Raw genomic sequence first — 21,632 nt, 5'->3', positions numbered from 1 at the left:
GTCTTTTATGTAGGTGTATATTTCTTTCGATAATTAAATGAATTTATCTGCATAAAAACTATATTACCTTCCTCTGAAAAAAACTAAGTAAATAAAAGTGAAACATCAATCGTGTTATTGGTGTGTATATGTGTGTATATATGTACGTATGTATGAATGAATGTATGTTTATGTATATATCTATTTATAAATATATGCATGTGTGTATGTGTGTGTGTACGTACGTATTTATGTGGAAATACATATATATATATATATATATATATATATATATATATATATATATATATATATATATATATATATATATATATACGTACATGATTGCATACATACAAAAATACATGCATTCATACATAAATACATACGTACATACAAACGGACAGACAGACAGATAGACAGGCAGACATGCATGAAATTATGAATAATAAGAGTGTACACGAGAGTGTTAAACTATTTGTAGCGTAAACCTGACACAGAATGACATGCATTTTCAAACTAACCGGCAGTTTGTTATCAATCTATCTTCTGATATATTTTGCCGACAGCGCCATATTTCTCTCTTCATTACACGCACGCTCGCACAACACACACACACACACACACACACACACACACACACACGCACACACACACACACACACACACACACTCACACACACACACATGCCTATATGTGTGTATTTGTAAAAGATTCTGACACCATATTTACATGGGCGACACTTGTCTCTTTAAACTGTAGACAACATTAATTTGACATTGTCGACACTGCCATATTTAAACTTCCGACATCTTGCTTCCTTGTTAGTGCCAAAAACCACGTAATTTAGCTCTGAGCAAACGGTTTAACACTTTACCAAAAAGACCAGAGAAGACAGATAAATAAAATTATAGGTCCCTGAAACTGACCCTTTTTTTCATAGATAAATACGCTGTTGCCGGCTTATGATCATAGGGTGTCAGCACGCCAATAATGGATGTTCTGGATGTTTGCTAACTACACTGTTACTTAACTATTGGTGACTTTTGGCTCTTGTTTACGCTACACTCGAGTTAGAGTGAGTAGACCTACAGTGAAAAAAAAAACAACCCGAAAGCAAAGTACAAACACAAAAAAAATATTCAATAAGCACAGGCGTGGCTGTGTGGTAAGAAGCTTGCTTCCTTGCCACATGGTTCCGGGTTCATTCCCACTGTGTGGCACTTTAGGTAAGTGTCATTTACTATAACCTCGGGTCGATCAAAGCCTTGTGAGTGGATTTGGCAGAGGGAAACTAAAAGAAGCCCGTCGTGTGTGTATACATATACATATGTATGTGTGTGTTTGTATCTATGTTTGCCACTCCCATCAACACTTGGCAACCGGTGTTGATGTGTTTATGTCCCCGTAATTTAGCGGTTCGACAAAAGAGACCGATAGAATAATTACTAGGTTTAAAAAAAAAATTAAGCTCTGCTGTCGATTTGTTCGGCAAAAGACCCTTCAAGGTGGTGCTCCAGTGTGGCCGCAGTCAAATAACTGAAACAAATAACATATAAAAGATAAAAGATTCCAGCCAAGACCTTCCCGTCTTTTTCGCAAAGCGATGTTTTTCCGAGAATTTGATTTGAAGGAGATTTGGATATTACTGCCAACGTGTTGCGCGACCACAGAGAGGCTTCCTCAAGCTGTTGCTTTTGTTCTTCAATGTCATGCCCCTCATGGTCGCACAGATCTATTATTTAAAGTATTCCAAGCGTAACCATCCCATCTACATAGGGGTATTTAGGAGTAAATTTTTAAGACAATATGTTATGATTTGAAGGAGGACAGACTTGACACTTCTAACCAATTGAAGAAAGCTAACGACCATTATGGTCTGTTGTTTTATGACACTCCTGTCAAAGGATGAGACGCAACCCCACCCCACCTTGAAGTCGGTTGACGTAATTTTCCCAGCGACACCAACGCGTTCCTTCTCGCAGAACATCCGTTTGGAACTTAAACAGCTGAAGATAATCCCTAGAAAGAGAGTCATAGTAGAAGAGACCAGCACAAAGTTGGTATACTTGATGAGTAAAGGTTAACCTAGTCTTCCGTCTCCAACTCAGACGAGGTGTACAGGCTAAGGGATGAAAACCCTATCATTCTGAGATAACTGTTGAAGATACCTGCTGGAAACCATTGCAATTTCAGTACCTTCCGACAGTATTGTTCCCTTCAGTGGTGAAGAGCAACATCGATACTTTCAGAGAATGTCCAGGTTCTTTTGTCCCTTCTTGTGCGTTATTTTCCCCTCCAGTTGTCCATGCAGCCACCATACCAAACCAGGGGCAGCTTTGACCACAGTAACCATTCAGCATCCATTTTGTTTTGCTGCCCACTAGGAACTTGCTCTTTGGTCACTGGACTTTGATCTTTCATTCAGTGTTCCTGCAATATCCAGGATGAAGCATTCTCTGCTTTACTCTCTAGTTTACCAAGAATTACTCGATTAGTACATTGTATATTTAGCTTCAAACTAACCATATCCCTTTCGGACAGAAACACACTACACATCCTCGCTCTTCCCATGATTCTCTAGATGCAGCTTCACCATGGTACAGAGTGGTGGTCCGTGGCTTAGTGGTTAGGGTTTTGGACTCATGATAGTGAGATTGTGGTTGCGATTCCTGGCCCGGGTTGACGCGTAGTGTTCTTGTGCTAAACACTTCATTTCACGTTGTTCCAGTCCACTCAACTGGCAAAAATGAATAATACTGCGACGGACCGGCGTCCCATCCAGATGGGGAATATATACGCCATGAAACTGGGACACCAACCCTTATAAGTCAGTATCATTCGAGAAGATAACTTTACCATTTTTTTGTTTTGAAATGTATTACCATGATACAGAATTCATTGCACAACAGACTCACGTCTAAAATTATTGCAAATTTGACCAATGCCCCTTTTAAGGTAGAGTCCAATGCTTTGAAAGGCAATACCTACGAATGACTGGTCTCTCTAAACAGAAAAATATCTAATTATTCTTACTGCCTTGAATACTTGATGAGCTACAGCTTAATGAGCTTGATGAGCTGCCTTGATAAGCTACAACAGCATTGCACATTTATCGATATATATCCTTACATTATTCATAACCCACGTTGCCGGTGAAGGCGCGTAGCTTAGTGGTTAGAGAAGTGGGAACTTAGCTCACGACTGTAAGATCATGTGTTCGATTCCTGGCGGCACGTTGTGTCATTGAGCAAGACACTTTATTTAACATTGTTCCAGTTACACTCAGATGGCAAAAATGAGTTATACCTGTAATTCAAAGGGCCAGACTTGTCACTCTGAATCTACCTTAGAACTACGTTAAGGGTACACGCGTCTGTGGAGTGCTATCCACCTACACGTTAATTTGACGAGCGGGCTGTTCCATTGATCTGTTCAACGGGAATCCTCGTCGTAACCGACGAAGTACCAGTTAACCCACGCTGGGTAAATATCTTAGTTACTGATATCCAGCTTTTTTGGTAGGAATTCTTTTGATAGCTAAGAGGCGTATTCGAGAAAGTGATGTTAGATCCTTCTCAATTGAAGGTTAACCAATACTACTACCTGCTGTCTCACAATAAACAGTATCCCTTATGATACTATCAGTATCACACACATTAACCACGCCTTAGTCATGTAGTTATGCAATAGGGCCTTTTTAAAAGATGAATGATTACTGAACATGCTCCCACATGGTGATGTACTTTCCCTCTTATCTGCGTCTAGAATGGTGGACGCTGTCAGCGTTTATCAACGGACATATTGGATAGGATAAACCAAAAACCACACACACACACACACACACACACACACACACACAAATCACACACAAGCACACAAAAACACATACACAACACAAACTCACATACGCTCACAGACACGTAATACATATCTGCATGCATGCATGTATGTATGTATGTATGCATGTATGTATGTATGTATGTATGCATGTATGTATGCATGTATGTATGTATATGTGTTTGTGTGTGTGTATGTATGTATACACACACATTAGAAGTGTGTGTGCGCGGGTGTATGTATACACGCGCAAATATTATACATATACATACTTATACATATATATTTGGATGTATATAAAATATGTTATATAATATACATATACGTGTAAATATATATATATACATATATGTGTGTGATATACATTATATATATATGTGTGTGTATGCACGTGTGCATACACACAGGCACACACACACATATTGAAAGAAAGGGTGAAAGAGAGAAATGTGTGTGTGTGTGTGTGTGTGTGTGTGTGTGTGTGTGTGTGTATTGATAATTTGCAAGGGAAATGTCGCTTAACACTTGAGGTTTTTGACGTAATACCATGCCAAGCTCCTTCCTACTTTCTCAAGCGCAACCACCTACTGCCGCTTCCTTTCTTCATATTTTGAAATTTACACACACACACACACACACACACACACACACACACACACGCACACACACACACACAAAACACACACACACACGCATTCATACACGCATAGATAAACACATACATACATACAAACATGCATGTGTATTTTCCATTCTTTTACACACGCACAATCGCATATACATATTTTCAGAATTACTAGGCCTTACACATACATCCATCCATACATACATACATATACATACATACATACATACATACATACATACATACGTACGTACGTGTGTGTGTGTGTGCGTGAAAATAAATATTCAATTATATATAAGTTTAATTATGCACTTTGGAATACGTAACCGTGAGATAATTTGAATGTGAAAAAAATCTGTTTTTTCAATACATATTGTATTTGAAAATGATCTTACGTGAATGTACTTTTGAAATAACTTAACTGCAACGTAAACAGGATAACGCAGTCTCTTCTATTTATTGCTACTACTGTACACCTCTCGGCTCTTGTGAAATACACAAACACACACATGTATGTACCAATTCCTCCGTTTTTCCCTTCTTTGGACTTTCCTTGTTTCCGACGAAGAGCTCCGCTCGAAACGTCATATTTTCTCTCTTTCCTTTCCCGAGCATCTAGTAACACAATCTGTATCACGTCCTCGCGTTGTTTTTTGTTGTTGTTTTTTTGTCTTTTTCCTTTTTTGAACCTATTCACACGCACACACACACACACACATATATATATAAGCGCACCGTCGGTTACGATGGCAAGGGTTCCAGTTGAACCGGTCAAGAGAACAGCCTGCTTGTGAAATTAACGTGCAAGTGGCTGAGCACTCCTCAGACAGGCGTGCCCTTAACGTAGCTCTCAGCGTGACACAGAGTGTGATACGGCCCTTTGAAATACATGCACTACTCATTTTTGCCAGCTGAGCGGACTGGAGCAACGTGAAATAAGTTGTCTTGCTCAAGGACACAACGCGTCGCTGAGAATTGAGCTTACGACCGTGTTAGGGTAATCGGCTCACGTATCGTGAGCCGATTACCCTAACCACTAAGCCACGCGTCTTCACATATATGTACGTATACATATATATATATAAGTATATATATATATATATATATATATATATATATATATATATATATATATATAATGTATAAATATTCGCACATATACATACATATATGTACATACCTACATATATATGTATATATACATGCATATATGGGTACAGCGTATCAAAAAACGTAGACACAATGAGAAACAAGAACATAAAAACAAAAATGTAGAAAACGAACTTTATTTCGAACAACGAAAAAAAAACATAGAAACGGGACATGCAACATAAAGAACATTCCTGTTTTATCTACTCCGCGTTTCGAAGGTAAGAACAAGACGCGTCTTCATTAAAACCGTCCTTCCCGCAAAGCAAATTAAATTAAATAAAATTTGGGATTTTTTGCGGAGGGTGAAAGTGGTAACAAGAACAGGACAGTGAGAACAAAACAGTAAAAACAAACGGTGAGGGCTGTTAAGCCAGGACGATGTGAAGTGCTGAACGCTGGAAAAACGAACTTTGAGAAGGGACAGGCAAAAGTACGTCTTGTCTTTAGGAAGGAAGTGGAAGGAAGAAGGATGGATAATCATATAATAAAAAGAAGAAAATGGGTTCAGAGCTTTATCATGGAAAAAAAGGTAAGACAGTATTTACATTTCTAACCAGGCAGCTACCGGTTTCGATCGCTTTAAGATGACGATCTAGTCAAACTGAAATAAAAGGGAAATTAAAATGAAATAAATGAAATCTGATTAATGTTTCTTAATATCAGTTCCGGAAGTTCAGACGTTCTTCTTATAAAGAATTATGTGGTGCTATATTTCGTTTCCTCCGATTGTTGCCGGGTGGAAGTTGACTCACATTTACTCATACAAGCACACACACACACACACACACACACACACACACACACACACACACACACACACACACACACATTGTGGAAGCCGCTTATTACAATCACGAATAATGTTATTAACATTTTTTGTTCTACCCTCTGCTTAATGCTCTCAAGCAAATAACTTCCATCATTCACACTGGCACTCCGTCGGTTACGTCGACAAGTGTTCCAGTTGATCCGATCAACGAAGCAGTCTTCATATGAAATTAACGTGTAAGTGGCTGAGCACTCCGCAGATATGCGTGCTCTTAAAGTAATGTTTCACGGGAATTCAGCGTGATACAGAATGTGACAAGGTCGGCCCCTTTGAAATACAGATACAATTCATTTCTGCCATGTGAATGGACTGGAGCAACGTGAAATAAAGTGTCTTGCTCAAGGACACAACGCATCGCCAGTGAGGTGTATACCACCGGCTGCTCTTCAAACTAAGGCTGTCTTGATTTGATTAAATGTTACATTGTCGCAAGGAGGTACATGTTGAAGCAGAGAAGAATGAATCAGATTGCTCGAAGCTAAACTTCTTCCTACACCTCGATCCCTAGATCTTACATTTGCATGTGAATCGTTGGCGATTTTCTTCCTCCGTCTTCCCTTCTATTGGATTTTCGTCTGTTTCCGAAGAAGAGCGTCTGCTCGAAACGTTAAACCATCTTTCTTTCCTTCCCTGAACGTCTGCTAATACTTTACATGTATCACGTCCTCGCGTTGTTGTTTTTTTTTGGTGTTTGTTCTTTTAGGGATTTACTATATATATATATATATGTATATATATATATTCAACACAGTTAGTGAGAGAAAAAGCGGTATGGAGGGAAGTAGAGAACGAGAGACAAAGGAGAGAAGGGGAGGAAAGAGAAAGAATATGCGTTTATATTTTATGACTTATATTCACGTATTTATGTGTGTGCGAAAGTCACCGTGTACCTGCATGCGTGTGTGTGTGTGTGTGTGTGTGTGCGTGCGCGTGAAAGTAATCATCTCCGTGTATATATGTATATATATATATATATATATATATATATATATATACTCATATGTACATATGTATGTGCATATATAAGTGTGTGTCTGAAACATGTGTTTTTACGTACGTACATGAGAATATGCATATATAATATGTGTATGAAAGTAAAAACTTTCTACGTCAATGTGGATGGCTTGAATCTCATTTACCCGGATGTTGTAGTTGAGATATTTTCTACTGCAACACAGTAATAACCCTGTGTCAGCAATTAGCACTCTCCTTTTTCATTGTATTTCAATCAAAATAGTTTTGACCTCATTAAATACTTCTTGTTACTAAATAAATCTTCAAAGATGCTTTATGACTTGTGAGTATTCACATACATACATACATACATACATACATACATACATACATGCATACATGCATACATACATACATACATACATACACACGCGCACACACATATCTGAGTGTTTGTGCATCTCACTGAATATGTTTAGGTGTGTGTGTGAGATGTACGTGCACCCCGGTATATATCACTTTGTGAATTTGAATTTATATAAATGTCTTGTTATGGTAAACGTATTTACGTTACAATGCATACACACATACACACACGCAAATGTATAAATGTATGTATGTATGTATGTATGTATGTATGTATGTATGTATGTATGTATGCATGTATGTATGTATGTATGTATGTATGTATGTGCGCGTGTGTGTGTGTGTGTTTGTATACATTTACACGCATATACATATGTATGTGTGTATATACAGTATCTCACAGAAGTAAGTACACCCCTAAAAAACTTTCAGTAAAATTACCATTACTCTGACATTCTATTGAAGGAATTCAAAGGAAATTTATGCAGAGTCAAATCTATTATATATGCAAACATTATACAAATTTGGAACACAAAACAATTAACATTTTCGAAGATATGAAGGAAATATTAATTTTCAAATGTTACAGAAATATGTACACCCTAAATGAAATTTGCTATATTCAATATTTTATCCACTTCTGTTTTTTTTTTACTAAATCAAGATATTGCTGATAATTTCAATTCTAATAAATTATTTCTCCTGGCAATTTTGCACCGATCATTATTATTGTATCTGCAGGAATTCTGATTTGTGTACTGTGGTGAAAATCTTCTTCATTTTGATTGAAATGGCACCAAAAAGAAAAGAATTGTCTGAAGATTTGAAGAAAATTATTTTTAATTTGCATAAGAATAGCTTAGGATACAAGTTGATTAGCAAATGAATACATATTAGTGTAAACACAGTTGCAAAAGTAATTCAGAAGTACAAAGCTACTGAGTGGCTTAAGCGATAATCATCGTCCAGGTCGTCCTTCTATTTTAGCTGCATGTGATATTCGCCACATCCAACGTTGCGTGATGGATGACAGGCGTCGTACCGCTTCATCTTTGGCCCAAGAAGTGTCTTCTGTTAGTAGAAGGAGTGTGTCTGCCCAAACAGTTCGCCGAAGTTTGAAACAGTGTAGTCTTCATGGACGCATTCCTCGTAGAAAGCCTCTCTTCACTACCAGGTATAAATCAAGTCGTCTTTCTTTTGCCGAAACCTATGTGAATAAGGGCAAGGAGTTTGGAATAAAATTCTTTTTTCTGACGAGATTAAAAGCAAATTGTTTGGGTCAGATGGTATTAAACGAGTATGGCAACGGCCAGGTGAAGATAGCAGCTACAAATGCACCGTGCCTACCGTGAAATACGGCGGTGGAAGTGTTATGCTTTGGGAATGCATGAGTGCGGCTGGTGTGGGAGGACTCACATTTATTGAGAGAACAATGGATTCAAGGCTTTATTGTGACATATTGCAGAAAACAATGTTGAAAAGCATTAAGGAACTTGGAGAAATTCCATGTTCCAACATGACAATGACCCTAAACACACTTCTAAGATGACGTCTAAGTTTTTATCAGATAAAAATAAAGTTATTGCCTTGGCCTACCGTGTCACCTGATTTAAATCCAACAGAACATCTGTGGGGTGTTTTGAAAAGGAAGATTTGAGGAGAAAAAATTCCCGCAATGTAACACAGTTGAAAGACACCATTCAAGATGTTTTTGCTATATATTTCTACATTCCTCTTTAATTATATTACGACCCTCCATGTCTGTATTCGTTCTGTTTCGTTGTATGTCTCCACTGTTATTTTTTTGTTCCCAACATTGACCCTCCATAAATTCTAAATTTTATTTTAGAATTTATGGGAACTACTGTCTTTGAAGACTCATATTGCCGGTTGAATGCTCGAAATGAGGAGTAGTTAGACAGCTGACAACTGACGAAGGGTCCTTTTCCTGTGTTAACTTGTCCTGTTTTCCTTTTTTTTCTCGTCGTTTACGTATTTCACTCGTTTTTGTTCTGTAACTACTGTCCACGTCTCGCGTGTATATTATTTGCATGTATCAGGGACGTGCCACCTGGGTAGGCAAGGTAGGCAGTGCCTACCCTGAATAAAACAGATCAATAGTAACATTTTCCATATATGGCAAAATATGCTCGTAATTTAATAAAATTATGAAAGTTACTCTGATTACTCTGCATAAAATCCAAAAATTTGAAAGTGTCTATAAAAACTCACGGGAATTTTGACAATGCGACATCAAAACCACGTGAGGAATTGACGATTCCCTGCCCTATATCTGTATATTTTATATTGATGCCTCTAATTGGATGGTTAAACCGTAACCCTTTATACGGGACTATTTGTGGCGCACATAGAATAGATTCTTTGGAGTGAAGTGTTTGAACTCACTAGCCGATAAATTTCGTAAGTGCCTTCCTCACGTGGTTTTGATGTCGCATGGTCAAAATTCCCGTGAGTTTTTATAGACACTTTCAAATTTATTCGAATATTGGGCTGAAGATCGGAATAGAGTAACTTCATACTCTTAACCGTGAAACGTCGTACCCAATTAACTAAAGGCAGGTTTGTTTTTGCTTTTCTCTTCTGTTTTTTTTTTTTGTTCGGTGTGTGCCATAAATATCGCCATCCGTTAGAGAAAAAATTTGTAGTTTGGAATCAGTAGTTCTTTGACTGCTATTTCTAAATTCTCAGTATGTTGGAGAAGCAACTCATGCTAATCCCTGTATATTTATGATTATATATATATATATATATATATATATATATATATATATATATGTATGCGTCATACTAATATATACTTTTGTTATTTACACCACCTGTCCTCGTCTGTTGTTATTATTTGTATATTCTCCCATATATATATATATATACATACATACATGTACACACACACGCACGTGCGTGGCGGTGTGAGTGTATGTATGAATGTATTCTAGACGATGTACTTTTATAAATAATAAAAGTCTAAGTATCGTCATCCTCCTCCTCAGAAAAAGGGAATCAAGTCGTCACCCACACATTTAAGACTTATTGTAATAATTTCTTTTGAAAGCACACACACACACACACACACACACACACACACATACACACACATACACACAGACACACACAGACACTCACACACGCACACACTCACACACAACCACACACACAGACACTCACACACACACACATACTCACGCACACACACACACACTCACACACACAGATACACATACAACTACACACACACACACACACACACACACACACACGCACACACACACACACACACACACACTCATCCACACTCTAATTAACATTTATATTCATGCATATGAAAGCAGCGAATTCGTATATTCATTAAAATGTCAGGCGGAACGCCTCTCAGTAAGTATATCGTTTCCTTTCGACTAGCCTTATTAAATGTACACACGTCTTCGGAATACTCAGCCACTTGAACATTGACAATTGACATCAATTTCGCAAGTAGCAATTCAGTTGGTCAAACAACTGAATTTTCCTCGTTGAAACCGACGGAGGACCCACTCATTTCTCTATTTGACGACATTAGCTTCATTTCTATTCCTGCAATAACTTCCTTCCTTCCTTCCTTCCGTGGCTATGTTGTCAAGAAGCTTGCTTCCCAACAATATGGTTTGGGGTTCAGTGCCACTGCGCGGCACCTTGGAGAAATGTCTTCAAACGTACATTCAGGTTGACCAAAGCCTTCTGAGTGTATTTGGTCTACAAATGTGTGTATGTGTATGTTTGTTTATGTGTGCACGCGCATGTATGTGTATGTATGTGAGGCGACTTCCCGCTCAGACATCTACCCCAGAGGGGAACCTCTTAGGTGCACCCATGGTCATTCGTGACCAATGAAGTCGAGGTATATCTATGAATATACGCGTGTCTTTTTGTTTGTCCCCAGCCCACTGCTTGACAACGGGTGTTGGTTTCTTTATGTCCGCATAACTTAGCTATTCGGCGAAAGGTACCGATGAAATTAATACCAGGCTTTAAAATAATAAGAACTGGGATCGACTCGGTCGACTAAAACCTTCAACGCAATGCTTCAGCATGGCTGCAAATTTAATGACAGAAACAAGTATAAGGTAAAAAAAAAAAAATGAGTAAAAGCTATGTAAATAGGCGTAGGCGTGACTGTGTGGTAAGAAGCTTGCTTCCCAACCACATGCTTCCGGGTTCAGTCTCACTGCGTGGCACCTTGGGAAAGGGTCTTCTACTATAGCCTTGGGCCGACCAAAGCCTTCTGAGTGGATTTGGTGGACGGAAACTGAAAGAAGCCCGTCGTATGTATATATATATATATATATATATAAATATATATATATATATATATATATATATATATATATATATATATATAGATATAGATATATATATATATATATATATATATATATATATACATACTAACATACATATATATATATGTGTGTGTGTGTGTGTGTGTGTGTGTGTGTGTGTGTGTGCGTGTGTATTTATGTGTGTGTGTCTTTGAGTCTGTGTTTGTCCCGCCACCATCGTTTGACAGTCGATGTTGCTGTGTTTACGTCCCTGTAACTTAGCGATCCAGCAAAATATTCCGATAGAATAAGTACTAGGCTTAGAAAGAACGAGTCCTAGGGTCGATTTGTTCGACTAAAGGATGTGCTTCAGCATGGCCGCAGTCAAACGGCTGAAGCAAGTAAAAGAATAAAACACCACAGAAGGACAAAATGGAATAGGCAGGACCAAGAGAAGACACATAGAAGACAGAGTCACTGAAGCGGTCACAGGATGCATGACGAAAGAACTTTGATAGAGAAGTAAGCCACGTAAATAAATCTGCAGAAAATACACGAAAGTTTTAAAAATACAACTAAAATGTTGTATGATAAGAAACTTTGTCGTTTCTACTAGCTAACAATTCCACATTTTATTTACCTATAAGCATACTTGTAAATCAAGCAAATAAAATTGCTAATTTGATCACATGATATGGATACAGTGATATATTGTATTTATAATTACCTTTTTTCTTCTTCCGTTTAGTGTCAGGTTTTGGCTCTGAACATCTCTCTTCTCTCTGTCAGCTCTCTCTCTTGCTTCTCATTGTTCAATCGATTGAGACTAATTGTGAAACAGTAACTGAAATTATATATGCGTGGCGACACTTCACTCACCCTCATGAAATTAATTAAATCAATTAACCATATTAAATTATAGTATTTAATTGACATGGTTATTTGAACTTACCACCAAGTGCATAATACCCGGGCTCTGAGAAGGCAGTGATTTATGAGAGGTGCTTAACATAAATTACCCCCTTATTTCTCATTGGTTGGATTTGTACATTTTGTAAATGTCACTGTAGAATGTATTAGTTTATTCCAAACAATATTGTCCCTGAAAACATATTTAATTCAATCAATGACAACACAAGCAGCAGAAGCATCATCATCAACAGCAGCAACAACAACAACAACAACAACAACAACAACAGCAACAGCAACAGCAGCAGAAATAAGACACCTGCCGCTAATACCTGGTCTTTAGTCTGTTGTTTCTGCAAGTCAAACATACGTTAGTGCGCAATGAATCTATTATAAGCAGGAGCTAATAGTAGCGTAGCAGTGTGGTAAGTAGTTGGCTTTCTAGCCACATAATTCTGGGTTCAATCCCACTGTGTGACACTGTAGCCTCGGGCAGACTAAAGCCCTGTGAATGGATTTGGTAGACGGAGATTGAAAGAAATCCGTCATGTATATATATATGTGCGTGTGTGTATTTGTGTGTGTGTCTCTTTCTCCATACCCTGCTTGACAACTGGTGTTGGTTTGCTTACGTCCCCATAATTTAGCAGTTTATCTCAGAGAACGTTAGAATAATTCCAGTCTTCAAAAAAAATAAATAAATAAATAAATAAAAACCGGGTCAATTTGTTTGATTTAGACCGCACAAGGGAGTCTTTCAGTTTCCGTCAACCAAATCATCCTACAAGGATTTCGTCAGCCCGTGCCTATACTAGGAGTACTTGCCAAAGTGCTACGCAGTGGGACTGAACACAGAACTACGTTCTTGGGAAGCAAGATTCTTACCACACAACCACGCCTGCATCTGATAGGTTTTACTAATATAAATATAAAAGTGAATTTCGGAGATAAAACATTTCTGACTACGATTGTTCAGTTTTTTTAATCAAGTTAGAATCAAACTCATTATATATGTGTGCAAGTGGCCGAGTACACCATAAACACTAATGCATTTAATGTAATTTTCAAGCGGAATATCCATGCCATTCTGTTACAAGCTTGGATTTTTAAATTGCCGGAATAACTCGTCTGATGGGATTCCAAGTAGTTTCCGTCTACCTAATTCAGTCGCAGTGTATGAAACAATTCAAAGTTACAGAAAGTGACACTTACCGAAGCTGCTGTGCAGCGGAATCGAAACAAGACTGCAGAATTGCGAAGCACACTTCTTAACCATTCGGCCATTCTTAAAACGCACATACATATATATATATATATACTTTTCTACTCTAGGTATAATGCCCGAGATTTTTTGGGGAGGGGGCCAGTCGATCAGATCGACACCAGTACGCAACTGGTACTTAATCTATCGACCCCGAAAGAATGAGAGACACAGTCAACTTCTTCGGAATTTCAACGCAGAACGTAAAAACGAAATACCACTAAGAATTTCACCCAGCGTACTAACGTTTCTTATCTCTTTATTGCCCACAAGGGGCTAAACATAGAGGGGACAAACAAGGACAGACATAGGGGTTAAGTCGGTTAAGCAGAATTTGAACTCAGAACGTAACGGCAGACGAAATACCGCTAGGCGTTTCGCCCGGCGTGCTAACGTTTCTGCCAGCTCGCTGCCTTGCACATACGTATATATACATTTCTATCTGTAAGTATTTTTGTATGTATGTATATTTTTTATTCTCGAGACCTAAAAGCAAAGTTATTGACGTCGGTAGGATTTGAACTCATACCGTAAAGAGTCGGAAGAAATGCTACTAAACATTTTGCCCGCTGGACCAAAATTCTGCCAGCACGCTATATGTGTGTGTGTGTGTGTGTGTGTGTGTTTATACATGTATATATATGTATGTGTATACATATGTGTGTACATATACATATATGTATATATATATATACATATATATATATATATATATATATATATATATATATATATATATATATATATATATATATATATATACATGTATATATATGTATACATATGTGTATACGTATGTCTATATCTATCTATCTATCTATCTATCTATCTATCTATCTACACGCACATACGTATGCATGCATACATCTATTGATAAAATCCGGAGACAAGAAAAAAAAAGAAAAACCTATGAGGTGTTTTGAGTGACAAAGCAGATATCTCAAGAACCTACCACAAAGTCGTGTTACTTCAGCTGTGGTTTTTTTTTAACCACTTCCGTTGATGTATTATACAACTGGAATTTAATGAAGCGCGAAAGATCGCCAGGGTGGTGTTGTGTGGTGTAGAATGGTGTGGAATGGTGTGGAATGGTGTGGAATGGTGTTGTGGATGTAGGATGAGTTAGGATGCTGAGATAGAAGAATAGAAAGATTGTGGGAATGTCGTGTCTGTATGTTTGTGTTTGAATATGTAGCGTACTAAGTTTTTCAGTTTATGTATGTATGTATGTATGTATGTATGTATGTGCGTGTTTATGCGTGTTTGTATTTGTGTGTTCATTAAATGATCATACACACACAAGTATATATATATATATATATATATATATATATATATATATATATATATATATATATATATATATATATATATATATATATATATATTGTATTATATTATATCTATTTATATATATATATAAGGGCATAACTATACAAGAATGCCTCACGTTAAGTACCGAAATAAACACATTTATACCGGTAAAAATGTGTTTATTACGGTAGTTAACGTGAGGCATTCTTGTACAGTTATGCCCTTATATATAAATAGATAAATATGATTTAGGGAAAACGATAGATTCTTCCCTATGAATTTTTTTCACGATAACCACTTGATAAATTCTTATATAAGAGTTTATCCTATTATTGTATATATATATATATATATATATGAGGGGAAGTCAAAGATTATCCGCACTTTTACCATAGCATATCTTTATTATTGTTACACTGCTATCTGTGCATGCGTACTTATAGTTGGTACTATTGTGATCACGTGATCGAAGTTTGAGCCTGATCACACCATTTTCTTTCTGGCTTTCAAGTTAAGCAAGGTCTCTCCACTAGCAATGTGCACCAAGGTAGAACAAAGAGCAGTGATTTAATTTCTCTGGTCGGAAGGCCGAAAATCATCCACGACGAGCTCGGCTTCCATAAACTCTGTGCAAGATGGATGCCAAGAGAGCTTACTGCAGAGCACAAGCGCAAACGTCTTGAGGCCTGCCATTCGATGACTACAACAACGAACGCAAGGAATTTTGGTGCAGGTGATGGATCGTGGGTAAACGTTAGTCGACCTCGGCGGAATTTGAACTCAGAACGTGAAGACAGACGAAATACCTATTTCTTTACTGCCCACAAGGAGCTACACACAGAGGGGACAAACAAGGACAGACAAACGGATTAAGTCGATTATATCGACCCCAGTGCGTAACTGGTACTTAATTTATCGACCCCGAAAGGATGAAAGGCAAAGTCGACCTCGGCGGAATTTGAACTCAGAACGTAACGGCAGACGAAATACCGCTAAGCATTTCGCCCGGCGTGCTAACGTTTCTGCCAGCTCGCTGCCTTGCACATACGTATATATACATTTCTATCTGTAAGTATTTTTGTATGTATGTATATTTTTTATTCTCGAGTTCTAAAAGTAAAATTGTTGACGTCAGCAGGATTTGAACTCATACTGTAAAGAGTTGGAAGAAATGCTGCTAAACATTATCAGGTAGAATCCAAAAGACAGATTATGGAGTGGAAACTTCCTGGATCGCCGGCGACGAACAATTCAAGACTCAGTCTTCTGCGGGAAAGGTGATACTGACCCTTTCTTGGGACACAAAAGGGCCTATACTGGAAGTTTATCTGGAAAAGGGGTATACGATCAACAGTGCAAGATGCAGTACTTTGCTGACCAACAAACTGAAGCCAGCAATTCACACCAAACGCTGAAGCCTATTGTCGAAGAAAATTTTGTTTGCATGACAATACACGCCCACACACGGCCGCCCAGACTGTTGAAACCATTAACCAATTGTGCTAAAAGCTTCCGATGAATTTCAGCACCTGACACACCTCCCAACCGGAAAATCGGATCACTGTTAATTGTACTTCTTCGGTGCACGTTGTTAGTGGAGCTGCCGTGCTTAAACTGTAAAGCCAGAAAGAAAAGTGGCGCGATCAGGCAAAAATTTTGATCGCATGGCCACAATAGTACCAACTATAAGCACACATGCGCAGAAAGCAGGGCAATAACAAAAATATGTTATGGTGAAAGTGCGGATAATTTTTGACTTCCCCTCGTATACACAAATACCGACTATATATGCCTAAACATATACATATATAATAGAAGCGCATATATGTTTAGCAAATAATACTATTGATTGCAAATTTAGGCATAAGGCCAGCCATTTCGGTGAAACCCTAGTAATCAAGTGGTACTTAATTTATCAACCCCTAAAGGCTGAAAGGCAAAGTGAACCTCGGCAGATTTTGAACTCAGAACGTAAAAGCGTACGAAATGCCGTGAAGCATCTTGTCAGGCGCGATAACGACTCTGCCAGCTCGCCGCTTTAAGCCATCTCGCCAATAATATATGTATACATATATGATATATAAAATTTCATATATATACATATATATATATACAGAGAGAGAGATAGAAATAGACAGATATGTAGTTTATACATACACACTCATACACATGCATATGTATATATTTATGTACATCTGTCTGTAAATAAATATACATGTTTCTCTCTGTCTGTATGTGTGTGTGTGTGTGTGTGTGTGTGTGTGTGTGTATAGCTTTGTAACATCTGATCATACTTCCCATGCACGAAAGTGGAACCATCACATCTGGACCTTGACTTCAATGGTATTTAAAGAGTTTTTTTTTGGCCCTCTTCCTGATAAAAATCTACATAAATTCATCTCTCCACCTAGAATTGCATAAATATCATTTCCAGGTGGTGGAACCAATCCTGTGATGACCAGGTTTTATTTATTTATTTATTTATTTATTTATTTATCTGTTTATTCCTTCATTATTTATTTTTTGTGAAAGCATCAGGAAATTTATTTTACATGATAACGATCTTTACTGACCTAAATAAATAAATAAATAAAGAAAGAAAGAAAGAAAGAAATATGAAACAAACAAACAAATAAATAAAGATGTAAATTATTAAATTATCCACAGCACAGAGCATCAATTTTTCTCTTTTCGTTTGTTGAATCGTTATAGCATTGGGGAAAAAAATCATAACGTTCTTAGTTCACATTTTACCGGCATCAACATCCCCTTTTCATTCTTTCGGGGTCGATAAAATATAGTACTAGTCAAGCAGTTGGGCCAATGATAATGAGTAAAACCTTCCTCTCTCAAAAATGGTGAGTTTTGTGTCTAAATCAGTAATTAGTATTTGCTACACTGATGACAAAAGGACTATACTCGTAGCTTTTTCAAAGAGTTTTCTTTGTACGTACCTTGTTAATAGATAAATGAATTAAATTTCTATCACTGTATTTACATGCTGTTGGCACTCCGTCGCTTATGACGTCGAGGGTTCCAGTTGATCCGATCAACGGAACAGCCTGCTCGTGAAATTAACGTGCAAGTGGCTGAGCACTCCACAGACACGTGTACCTTTAACGTAGTTCTCGGGGATATTCAGCGTGACACAGTGTGACAAGGCTGACCCTTTGAATTACCGGCACAACAGAAAGTAAGAGTGAGAGAAAGTTGTGGTGAAAGAGTACAGCAGGGTTCGCCACCATCCCTTGCCGGAGCCTCGTGGAGCTTTAGGTGTTTTCGATCAATAAACACTCACAACGCCCGGTCTGGGAATCGAAACCGCGATCCTATGACCGCGAGTCCGCTGCCCTAACCACTGGGCCATTGCGCCTCCACTGTATTTATATATATAACGTATGTATATGGTTGGACAGTCCAGTTATGCGGGATTTGACGGATGCCTATGCGGATACAATGATACAAATTGCTTCTGGGCACAATAATTGCACAAGACTTGATAGTTTCGTTGACGGGTAACTCTACGTATCTCAGATTGTATCTGACAAATTGCAGTCCTGATATTTCGTTAGCCAACAGGAAAAGGTCACTTCTGCCCTCCAGTTAATGCTGAAGGTCGGCCCTTGCAGCCACGTATAGCAGCTACTGAAATCTTTTACAATATCAATAATTGCTGGAGGTTGAAATATTTCCGGGACCTGTAGAAAAGAATCAGTCGTTGGGACGTTGTCCTAGCTATATCAAGAATATACTTTCGTCAATGAAAGCCCAAATTGCATATCCGTAAGCATCCGTGATTTCCTGCTTCATTTTTTGTATGTTGTTCTAGTTATCGCATATTGAAAAATTGTTTCTTGAAATCTTTCTTAATATATTTTGCTTTTTAATTTCTCAAACATTTATTTAATTTCAATTTATTTAACACCTTTTTTTAAGGTTCTGTACCTTTTTTTTATACTTTATTGTTATTTTTTGTTTGTATATTATTAGAAAGAAGAGAATGTTTCCTAAATCTCCTTCCTGGCCTAAAGTAGGTGAAACAGCAACATCTAAAGGAAGGAAATGCATTGAAGGAAACACATCTCTAATTTCTCTAAGATTGCGATGAAAGAGGAAGAAAAGAAAAAAAGTAAAGAATTTTGTGAATGATTTATGCAGACGAATGCAAATGGCGCCATTAAGTACTAATTCATTGTTTTCTATGACACATACATACATATGACCATGTATATATATATATATATATATATATATATATATATATATATATATATATATATATATATATATATATATATATATATATATATATACATATATATATATCGTAAATTGAAAAGCCAGACACACCCGTATCGCAGCGATTTCAAACTTTATGAAAATATCACTTAGTCATCCTCAGCGACTCTTACTGACCTACGGTCATAGAGCTTTCCCATCTCAACCAATGTGTGCGATGACCGTTTTTAATACCACAGCAAATTTAAAAAGATGATCGAAGTGAATAAGAATTATTAAAAAATATATCAGGACATTGTTTAAAACAATATCAGTAGCTTAGCATGCGTAAAAAACCATAAAGGTAAATAATTATTAATTAAACGACTTGAGACCACAAATTTTCACTAATACACAAAGGTGAAATCGGGGGAATGGGCAATAACTCTAAGACCCCAATGGACAAAACACTAGAAAATCTATGCAGAAATCCATTACACATACAATAAACGATAAAATTTCGCAGGACTTAAACGGCTGCACATTTTTTTAACACTGGACACAGTTTTTATCGGTTGTAACAGTGTTTCCGTGATGCTTTGTTACTCACTGTAAAGCATGCGATTACCACGCCAATATTACCATAATTTTATTTTAATATTGTGACCGGAAAGGGTTTCATTTGATGATGGGTTGCATAGATGTAGGAATGATATTCTTCCAAACTAAACCAAACGGACTAATAAGTAAATATGAAAAAACCTTCAAATAAAAGATTAAACTCGCACGAAATGGTGCTTTTAATATAAAGTGTGGGTGTGCATACATACCTACATACGTACATGCATAAAAGCACACAGATGCCAGACGCATATATATATATATATATATATATATATATATATATATATATATATATATATATATATATATATATATATATTGGGTATGGTAGATGAGTTCAGCAAAAATTTAGATTCAGATGACTATGGTACTTAAGTTGAGGCACCAGAGTTTAGTACGATATCCATACAATTTCAAGGTAAGGTGATTAAAATCAAAATAAGCAACAAGGATATCCTTGTTACTTAGATATATATATAGTTTAATTAGACCTTGTTATTAACAATAACTCACATTAATACAGAAGGAAAACGTAGTGCTCGTTGTGAGCCATATTCGAAATATTATTATTATTGAGGCAACACAGGCGAAGTCTATAAGAACATAATTGAAATATGTATCCAAAACTTATATAAATACATATATTCTCTCTAAAATGGAAAAAAAATTCCAAAATACACAAATATATATAAATAGACAATATCAATGTAATTAAAATTAGATTCATTAGAATTCAGTAATTAAAATTAGATTTAAAATCGTACATTGTATGATGAAATTTAATGATGAAATTAAGTAATATGAAATTGAATAATATGAAATATGTCATATTCCTTGGCACATCTCTGAAACGACCCGTAGATGTGATGTTTATAGATTTTTTTCTTTCGTTGATTTTAATATGTCTTTCATATTTAATCCTTTCAAGTTAAATTTTTAATTTCATCATAACAATGTACGATTTTAAATGTAATTACAAATTATATTTTCTTAAATTCAATCGTTTTTATTTGAATTCAATCATATTTTATGCATTGTATTGATGTTGTATATTTATATATATATGTACACATACAGTGTACATCTAAACACATAAATGTACACATACGGTGTACATTTAAACACATAAGAGAGATGTCATGATTAGCAAAATGCGAAACCGGTAGACTATATAAATATTCAATCATATAAAACATATAAAAATATATATAAATTGTGTGTATTTTCCTTCTTTTGTTATATAT

The sequence above is a fragment of the Octopus bimaculoides genome, chromosome 5 (assembly GCF_046866305.1).
Source record: "Octopus bimaculoides isolate indiv1 chromosome 5, ASM4686630v1, whole genome shotgun sequence".
In the NCBI taxonomy this organism is placed as follows: Eukaryota; Metazoa; Mollusca; class Cephalopoda; order Octopoda; family Octopodidae; genus Octopus; species Octopus bimaculoides.
The sequence above is the reverse complement of the archived record's forward strand: the minus strand, read 5'-3'. Positions refer to the sequence as shown.